Genomic DNA, 10,064 nt, shown 5'->3' with positions numbered 1-10,064 from the left:
ACAAAATTAGAAAAAACTTTTAACATGAAAAGTAGCGCATTTCCATAAGCTTTCCAATGCCATATCATTTGCCTCAATAGGATTAGCCGTTTAGAAATGGCATCAAAAATACAAACTTGGTTGTTCGGTTTGTGAAATTTTATGATTTGCCAAATTACTCTTTATCCATAGGGAATTAGAGAAAACATTCAACATGTGGAGCGAGCGGTTTTGCAGCAGCTTTCCAACGTCATATTATTTGCCTCATTCCGATAAACAGTTTCGAAATGCGATCGAAAATACGATTCACGTTTTTTGTATCAAGAAAAAATATTTTAAAAACTGCTCTTAAACAGCTTACATTTTGCCAAAATTTTGACTTGGGTCATGATACTAGTGTCCATAGCTTTCCAATGGTGTTTCGCAAGCCCCATTTGGGCAATGTTGGCCGAAGTTCAACCTAGCACTAGGGGAAGTTCAGGTCGAACAACTCAGGCAGTAAAACAGCAAAAACGCAATTTCATCACGACTTGAGAGAAAAATCCGCCAACAAGCGAGATACCTATTAGAAACCGGTATTTAGTTGCTAAAAACATTTCTAGATTACACTAACATCATATAAAACACGACTAATCAGAATAATTCGTGGGGGGAAGCCAAGGTTGCGAAGATAGCCCGAAGGTCGAGTTCGTATAGAGGGAAGTTCAGGCGCGTTACTCAGGCAGTTCAGGTTGTGATCAGAATATTATTCTGATCCCGTGATCAGAATATATATGTAATCAGAAAAGACCAAATCAACATTGCGCAGATAAACTTTGAGGACAAATCAATGTTGAAGACAATCCAAATATGAAGATAATGCAATCATGACGCCAAATGAAAATCTTGGAGAAAGTTTGATGGTGGCATAACCCACCGTATAGGAAGTATTAGACCCAGACTCGGCGCACAATTATCGTGGTGCTCCGAAGTCAAATTCCACATTAATGTATTCACACTTAGAGGGTAAGTCTTTTTGAATTGAAGATATACGTTACTTCATCTGTTGCACATCTAAGTCACCAACATGCATAAGCATTAGGATGTGTGTCCATTCACAGGACATTCGATGATTCTAAGATATTTAGCTCACACCGTAGCTTGCAAAACCTTTTCTCATCCAAGGGCTTTGTGAACATATCTGCATATTGCTCTTCAGTGTTGACGTGAATGATATCAATGTCTTCCTTCATGACATTATCTCTAAGAAAGTGATGACGGATCTGAATGTGCTTTGTCTTCGAGTGCTGAACTAGATTTTTGGTAATCTTGATGGCGCTTTCTTTGTCGTAGTAGAGTGGCACATGCTTCAGGTGGATGCCATAGTCCTTGAGAGTTTGCTTCATCCATAGAAGCTGAGCGCAGCAAGATCCAGTAGCAATGTATTCAGATTCAGTAGTGGAGAGTGATACGCAGTTCTGCTTCTTTGAAGACTAACAGACAAGGGATCGTCCAAGAAAGTCACATTTCCTGATGTGGACTTGCGATCGATGTTGGAGTAAATGACCACGGGTAGCCTCATCAGCCCCCCGTGGTATTTCAAGACATCGGGGCCGGTTGCACCACTCGCACCTCGCGGACGAAGGGCCAACCCTTCTGGCCGTCCGGCCGGAAGACCGGTTGCCAAAAGACGGCGTCCCCCAACAGACGGCCCCCCATGGGACCGACATCTAGCAGCCAGCCTCGTGCCACCTCAAAGTTTGCACCCATTCATGGCAATTAGACGGGGCGTGGCTACAATGCAACCTGCCACCCCCGAATCTAGGGCTGAGCGTGGCTACGTACAGTATGGGCATACAAAGCGGACACCCCCACCCGGCAGGGTACTGTTGCCACGCAGCCCGTGACATCACCTACGACATAGGGAGCTACGCTCCCGCGATGGGCAGTCGGTACGGCCTGTAGGCGACGGGCCCAACCAGTCCGTGAGCCACCAGAAGGCGGCGAACACCGGTGCGAGCGGGCACCGCCGGGGTTCCCGCTTCCCTTGTATGCCCATGTCGAGGGCCCTGAAGGAGCTGACGCTGATCACCACGGGTAGCGCCGCCATCGGCGCCGACGGGTCAAGAAGGTGTGGGTCGTCCCCCCTGGGGTCCACACCGAGGGCTCCTCCCGAGAGCTCGTGCTCCACGTCGCCATGCCTCCTCAGTCTTGGATTTTCCTTCCTTCCTTCTTCGCCTCCATCGTCCCGCAGGCGGAGCCCCTAGAGCTTTGGCTGCAGCACGCCGGCTGCAGCACCCTCGCGACCGAGGCAGAGGTCGCGGTCGTTGCCCCGGGCGAGGTCTTCATGACTCGAGGTTGGAGCGAAGTCGCCCGGGTCTGCAGGACAAGAGGCGCCTTCGCGGTCCACTTGGAGTACGACGGTGCTTCGGTGATGTTCTTCAAGGTCTTCGATGCGGACGGGCGCCGGCTGGAGTGCTGCCCCGGGAGAGGTGGCCGGGACCCTGCTGCGGCGAGGACTAGGCCCGCCGACCGCTCCCTTGGCGGCTCCTCAGGCGGTGGTGGCGTCAGAGGTTCCAGCGACTCCGGCGAACTCTTCGCGACTCCGGAGATGAGCGACGACAGCTATGAGCCCCCGAGCCGGCGCCGCTCCTGGAGCAAGGCGGGCTCGTCAGGCCGCCGCCAACTCTGATCTGGATGGGGCTGGCGCCGGTGCTTGACGGCCCACTATTGATGATGGCATCTTTTGCAGTGGCGCGTATAGTTAGCGTCCCTTTTAGGGTCTGTTCCCTGCGAGGAATCAAAGACGTGCCCTGTGGGGGCTTGTAAGGTGCCTGTGATCCTGCTTGTTAATATAATCCTTGTCGTAAAACTGTGCAAGTTGCTCATTCCGTCTTAGCTCAGTTCTCCCTTTCGAACCTCGCGAGGGCTTGGTGCTCTGCGCCGACAGGTCCCAGTCCCAAGGCGGCATCAGCCGTCGCTGGTATGCCAGGTCGCGATGCCGTGGTCAAGGCCAGGAGGTGAGAGACCCGGGGTCCGGTAAGAGCCCTGAGTCACGATGCTCAGGAGGTCCCCTTTGGCGCTCAAGCAGTCGTCGTTCGGTGAGAAAGGAGAGTGGCGTCACTAACACGGGATTGCATTAGGTGCGGGGATGGTGCCACGGTAGCTGGTGCTTCCGGATGGTGACTTATCTCGAGAATCAGGGACCGCTCCCTGGTGTGTCGCCGGGTCTGTGCACCGGCAGGCGCGAGGTTGCTCGGTGAGGTCCTCGCGTGTCCCTCCCCTCTCGCCTTTGCTCCCCTTTCCGCTCTACGTCCTCAGGTCCCGGCCCTCAAGCGAGTCTCAGCTGTCGCTGGTATGCCAGGTCGCGATGCCGTGGTCAAGGCCAGAGAGTGAGGGCTGGAGAGCCAGTAGGAGCCCTGAGTCACGATGCTCAGGCACCCCCCCTTTAATGTGCAAGCGGTTCGCACGAACGAGAGTGAAGGAGACGCCGCAAGGGCCTTGCCTGGCGCAGCTCCTTTAGGAGATCATGTAGACTCATCACAGAAAGAACAAGGGGTTGCCATGACAATTGACAGTCAGCCGTTGGTTGCTTCCGAGGGGCGATGAGGCACTGAAGGCTTGACGAGGTGGCGCCATGCGGGGCTGCCGCGGCCAGAGCTCAGCCATTCAGGTTTGTCGGTGTTGCAGGGACGGACCCATGCGCAAGCGTCGTGCCGTTTGAGAGCAGTTCCGTCAGTTGGCGTCAGTTGGGCTGGCAGCTTGGTCAAACACATTAGCCGCGCAGGAGTGGATTCATTCAAATAGATGCTGGGAAGGCGTACGTCACTGGGTCTGGCCTGAGCGACTTGGGGATCATGCAGTCCAAGGGGCACCCCCAACAAGGTAAGCTAACAACATGAAATAAACGGGATACATGCCGCAGGGACGGACCCACGCGGCCTCGGAATAATGCAGCCCTGGGGGGGCGCTCCCAGCTGGAAGTAAAACTTGAAAGATGTCACCTGATGATGTTGAGGATGAAGGAGTGTTGGTGTAGCAGACTCAGTGGGCTGCGGAAGCCGATCATCACGAGCCCCCAGGCCCAGGGGCCTCGGGAGGCTCCGGAGGCGCTGGTGGCTCCCTGCAGGCCATCTCCATCTCCGCCAGGGCTGCAGAACGCCTGGCCTCTCGTGCTTCCATGATGCCCCTCATGAGGCACTGGTACGTGACAGCCGCGTTCGGCAAGCCGTAAGCCATGCGAACGCAGCTGTGGGGTGGACCTCTGCAGCGGCCCACTCATGAGGGCCAGAGGCGCTCCAGAGAGGCGACTCGGTTGAGCCCTGGTATGTCGATGCAGACGCGCATCCCACCATCCTCGCCTGGATGGGGAGCCACTGCTGGTATACGGCGGCCGCCTTTCATGGCCCTTGACTCCTGTAGCTCCTGAATGGCCTTGCGGACGAACTCCTGAGGGTCTGGCTCTCCTTGCCTTACTCCTTCTTGAGGGAAACGTGATTCAAAGCACGCCTCCACGTGGTGCCCAAGCGCCTCCCTCGTGTCCCTAGCCAGGTCGGTGGCCCTCAAGGGAAGAGCCCTCGAGCCCTGCCTGAGGAGGGCGCTGGGCGCGCTTTCCTATGCGACGGCAGGAGGTTCCCGCTGGGTAGGCACGGGCCCAGAGGGTCCTGCCTCCTGAGGGACCGGGCCGGACAATGTCTTCTTCTTCTTGGGGGCGGTCTCGGGAAGCCTCCTGCTTCTGCGATCCGGGTCTTGCACGGACGCGGCCTGAAAGGCTCGTTCCAGGGAACACACCGCGTCCTTCTCTTCACAGGGCACCGTGATGACTCCGCCACTTCCTAGCATCTTGAGGACGTTGTAGCCATGGTGAGTTACGGCCATGAACTTGGCCAGCGCCGGGTACCCAAGGATAGCATTGTACGGCAGGCGTATGTGGGCGACGTCGAAGTCGATGTGCACGGTGCGGTAGTTGTCACGTGCCCCGAAGGTGACAAGGAGGCGGACCTGCCCAATCGGGACCGTGGAGCCGTCGGTGATTCTGGAGAAGGGCTTGGTTGGCTGAAGCTGGCTGTAGGGCACTTGCAGATTGTTGAATGTTTCCACGGACAGGACGTTGAGCCCTGCCCCGCCGTCGATGAAGGTCTTGGTGACCACCATGTTGCTGATGATTGGGGAACAAAGCATCGGGAGGACTCCGGCTGTAGCCGCACACTTGAGCTGATCTGCTGAGCTGAACGTGATGGCCCACACTGACCACCTGAGAGGGCGTGTGGCTTCAAGCCTGGGGAGGACTGCATTCACTTTGCGGGCGAACTGCTTGAAGATGCGTTGAGAGGCTGGGGCCTGAGCCCCGCCCAGGATACAGGCGATCGCGCGCGGCTCCTGGAAGCCCCCAGCCCCCTCGTCTTGGTGGCGGTCCTCGTTTCTCCTTGGCTGCGGCGGCAGAGGAGGGAGGCCTGCGTTGCCATGCGGGCGATCCTCGCGAGGCTGATCCCTCCAGTCTCCCTCGCGAGGCGGGTCTTGCCAGCGGTCCTCGCGAGGTTGATCGCGCCACTCTTGGCGCGGGCCACGGTCTTCCCAGCGTCCTGCGTTCCTTCCTCCTCGTCGACCGTAGCCCCGGTCACCGCGGTCGGGGCGACGGCCGATCCTTCCTTCCCGCACGGCTCGGAGCTCTTAACATTCGTTGGTGTTGTGGGTGTGGAGGTCGTGGTACACACAGTACCGGCTGCCCTTGGAAGGTTCGGGCTGATCTCTTCCCCGCTTGGTGTCTGGTTCTTCCGCGAGCACGACAGCCCCCTTGCGCTTCATGTCCTTGGCCTTGGGCTTCTTCTCTTCTGGGTCTACGGCAGGCAGCTCGAGGAGGGAGAGACACCCTTCCTCAGCCCTGGCGCACTTGGTCGCCAAGTTGAACAGCTCCAAAGAAGTGTACAGGTCTTCATGCATCGCCAGCTCCTCCTTCATTTTGACATCGCGCACGCCGTCGGAGAAGGCTAAGATGATGGCCTCCTCGGTCACCTTGGGAATCTTGAGGCGTGCGTTGTTGAAGCGCTGGATGTACTTCTGCAGGGTCTCCCCGGGTTGGTGCTTGATGCGGCGCATGTCGCTCACGGCGGGTGGCCGGTCGTGAGTACCTTGGAAGTTGGCGATGAAGCGGGTGCGCATCTCGTCCCAGGAGGAGATCGTGCCTGGAGCCAGGTTCAGGAGCCAGGTGCGGGCCCCGTCCTTGAGAGCCATGGGAAACCAGTTCGCCATGACCTTCTCGTCTCTGTTGGTAGCTTCAATGCCCAGCTCGTAGAGCTGGAGGAACTCCACAGGGTCAACCGTACCGTCGTAATGAGGAGGCAGGTCCGGCTTGAACTTGCCGGGCCACGCGATGCTGCGTAGCTCGGTGGTGAAGGCACGGCAGCCTGTTGTGGCCACGGGAGGCCTCGGGTGACAGAGAGCTTGGCCTTGCATGTCCCCACGCGCTGCAGCTAGGTCTTGTCGTGCAGGAGCAGGAGCATGGTCGTGACGTGCTGGGGCAGGGAGCGCCCGGGCAGCTTCTTGCGGGCGAGGGACTTCTTGGCAGCTCTGCTCTTGCCACGCTGGTACCTGACGGAGCGGGTTCTGCCCAGGGGCCACGCGCCTTGGAGCCATGGCGCCTTCTTGTGGAGGAGGCGGCCGGGGCGCCGCCGGAGCTTCGTCGCCCGCGCGGGGCGGGGTGCGGTGCAGCGGAGCGGACGGCACAGGAGAGCCCCCTACGGTGCGGACGAACTCGGTGACGCGTTCGAGCCATTCTTCATAGACGTAGTCGACGGGACGGTAGCGCAGGAGCTCATTTGCCGCGATGAGCGCAGCTCGAGCCTCCATGGGTGCGCGGAGCGCGCGGGACGAAGAACCAGCTAGGGTGAGCGAGGGAGTAGCGGTGCGGCCGTCTTGCCGCACGGACGGATGCTGAGACGATGCTTGCTGCTCGTCCCCCGCCGGGCCGATGGCGGTGTTGACGGCAGGTGACGGGGAACGGTGAGGACGCCCGCCGAAAGGAGCCGTCTGGGCGATGCGGGAAGCGAGAGCGGCCCGGCGCTCGGCGCGGGCCCAACGAGCGTCAGACATGGGCGCGATGGTCGGAGGAGAACGGGGCGGTGGAAGACGAATTCTGGCGCACCCCTACCTGGCGCGCCAAATGTCGGATTTCGGGTTCTGGCAGACCCTTGAGGTTCGAACACTGGGGTGCGCGCGGAGATTTCGCTTCCTACCTACCTGCACCCCTCCGCCTCGCTAAGATCTAAGCGATGGAAAGAACAACACAAATGACACAAGATTTATACTGGTTCGGGCCACCGTTGTGGTGTAATACCCTACTCCAGTGTGTGGTGTGGTGGATTGCCTCTTGGGATGATGATGATGAACAATACAAGGAAGAACAGCCCCGCGAGGGTCTGCTCTTGGCTGGGGCGATGAACTGCTGGGAGGAGCTCAGTCACCCTTCACTCTCTTTCTCTCTCTCTGCTAGCTTGATCTCTCTTGCTTGGGTACTACCAGATCTCTTCTTGTCGTCCCCCTACTCTGTGGGTGGCTAGTCCTATTTATAGAGGCCCTGGTCCTCTTCCCAAATATTGAGCGGGAAGGGAGCCAACAATGGCGGGCTAATTTGAAGGGGGACAGCTAGTACTAGCTATCCTGACAAAAGTAGTCTTCTCCTGCACAAAGCTCTGGTGGTGACGCCGTCTTGGGCTCCACAATGACCTCCGTCTTGTAGTCCTCCTGGTCTTGGCCTTGTTGCACCAAAATGGCAACCTTTTCCTGATGCCTTGGTACTCCGCGGCTGCGCTTGCTCCCTTTGCACCAAAGAGGAAAGGGGGACACTGCGCGGGCTGGCACCCGCCTGGCGCCTTTGGTCGTCATGGCTTGCGTCACGGGCACCTCATGAGGTACCTCGCGAGCCAGCCTGATGAGACCGTGCTTGAGGAAGCTCCGCGTTGTCCGCCCCGCGAGGCTTGGCCCCTCGCGAGGCTCTTGGGTCTGTGTTGGTGAAGATGGGCCATGCTGGGCCCCCCTTTGAGCTATGCCGCAGACCGCAGGCAGGCAAGTCTGGGGACCCCCGTTCCCAGAACGCCGACAGTGGTGATCGTCCGCCTCCCCCGTGCAGGGAGAGGCGTGCCTCCCCGCCGCCTATTGAGCACCCAACGCTTGGAGGCCAACTAAGTCCCCGTGAAGGAGTCGGAGAGAACGACGCCCACCACCAGAGTGACCGACTGGCTCGATCCCTGACATTACAAGAAGAAGATGCAATCGGTCCGGCCTGCTTCGGCCCCCGCATTCGCGACGAGCCCTTCCCTAAAGGGTCCTCGCTCCCTCGAGATACAGCCAAGTACAATGGATCCATGAAGCCGGAGGATTGGCTGGTGGACTACTCCACAGCTGTCAGCATAGCCAACGGCAACAAGCGCGTTGCCGTGAAGTACGTTCCGCTCATGCTCCAAGGCACGACCCGGACATGGCTAAACAGCCTCAAACCCTACAACACCAATAGCTAGTTGGACTTCGCTCATGTCTTCATCCGCAACTTCACCAGCACCTACAAGCGGCCACCCAAGCCTCACTAGCTCTCTCTATGTGTCCAAGGCCTGACCGAGTCCACTCGCGACTACTTGACGCGGTGGGTTGGACTATGCAACTCTTGCGAAGGGGTGCATGAAGTGCAAGCCATAGATTACTTCAATGTTGGGTGCCGGGACGCCACCTTACACAAGCACCGACTCCTCTGTTACGAGCCGACCACTGCTGATCGTAGTGGACTAGTACACCACTGCCGACTCCTCCATGAAGTCGGAGCTCTGGGTCGACGCGTCCAGAAAGGTGCTCCCTCCGGCTCCTCAGATGCCGGTCGGCACCAGCAGTCGAACGACAATAAGTGCAAGGCCCCGCAGCCGGCTTCCACCAGCCGACAAGTATCAACAGTTGAAGATCAGCAGCCGGAGGGGCAGCCTGGCCCAAAGCGTCAGAAGGGCGGCAAGCCTGCTTGGTTGCCCGCCTTCTCCTTCGAGCAAACCCTTGACACTCCCTACAAGTTCCACAGTGGCGCGAAGCCGTCCAACCACACCACCCAGAAGTGCCACTGGCTTACCTGCATTGCCAAGGGTGAAGGACTGCCGCCTCCGCCTGCCCGCCTGCCGGCTCCGCCTCCTCAGTAGCCGGCAGCCCGCCCAGACGGCACAATCCAAGATGAATTCCCCAAAGAGCATGGGGCCTACGTCGTCTTCACCAGTGTGGCGGACGGCAGGCACAGCCGGTGCCAGCAACACCGTGAGGTGAACGCTGTCGCCTCTGAAGTCCCAGAGTTCATGCACTGCTCCGAGAGGCCCATCAGCTGGAGCCGCGCTGACCACCCGGAAGTGATGCCTTCTCCAGGTTCCTATGCCATAGTGCTAGATGCAACTTTTTCAACAGAGAGGCAAGCCTGTCGTTTCTCCCAAATCCTGATAGACGACAGTAGCAACATCAACATCCTCTACCGCGACACCCTGGAGAAGCTGTGCAACAAGGAGAAGCAGCTGCAGCCCAGTCGGGTCATCTTTTACGGCATCGTACTTGGCCTTTCCTGCTCACCAATCAGCAAGATCAAAATAGACGTCCTTTTCAAAGACAAAGATCACTTTCGCCGCGAGTCGTTTTGGTTCGAGGTGGTCGACCTGGAAAGCCCCTACCATGCTCTCTTGGGCCGGCCAGCGCTCGCCAAGTTCAAGGCGGTGCCTCACTACGCCTACCTCAAAATGAAGATGTCGGGTCCCAAGGGCATCATCGTCATCACCGATGACTAACTGAAGTCGGTCGCATGCGCCAGTACCAGCAGCCGGCTGGCCGAGTCCCTCGTGATTGCTGCTGAGAAGCGGCCACTTGATTGGGTTGTGGCCTTGGCTAGCAAGCAGTCGGACCTGTCACCCGACCCCAAGGAGTTAGAAGCCCAGGGCTCCTTCCAGCCGGCCAAAGAGACCAAGAATATACCATTGGACTCCGAGCACCCAGAGAGGCACGATATCATGGGGACCAACCTTGATAGCAAATAGGGCGAGCTCATCGATTTCCTCCATGAGAATCGTGACATCTTTGCATGGTCACCCAAAGACATG

This window comes from Triticum aestivum, chromosome 2A, assembly GCF_018294505.1.
Source record: "Triticum aestivum cultivar Chinese Spring chromosome 2A, IWGSC CS RefSeq v2.1, whole genome shotgun sequence".
Taxonomy (NCBI): domain Eukaryota; kingdom Viridiplantae; phylum Streptophyta; class Magnoliopsida; order Poales; family Poaceae; genus Triticum; species Triticum aestivum.
Note: the sequence above shows the minus strand (reverse complement) of the source record.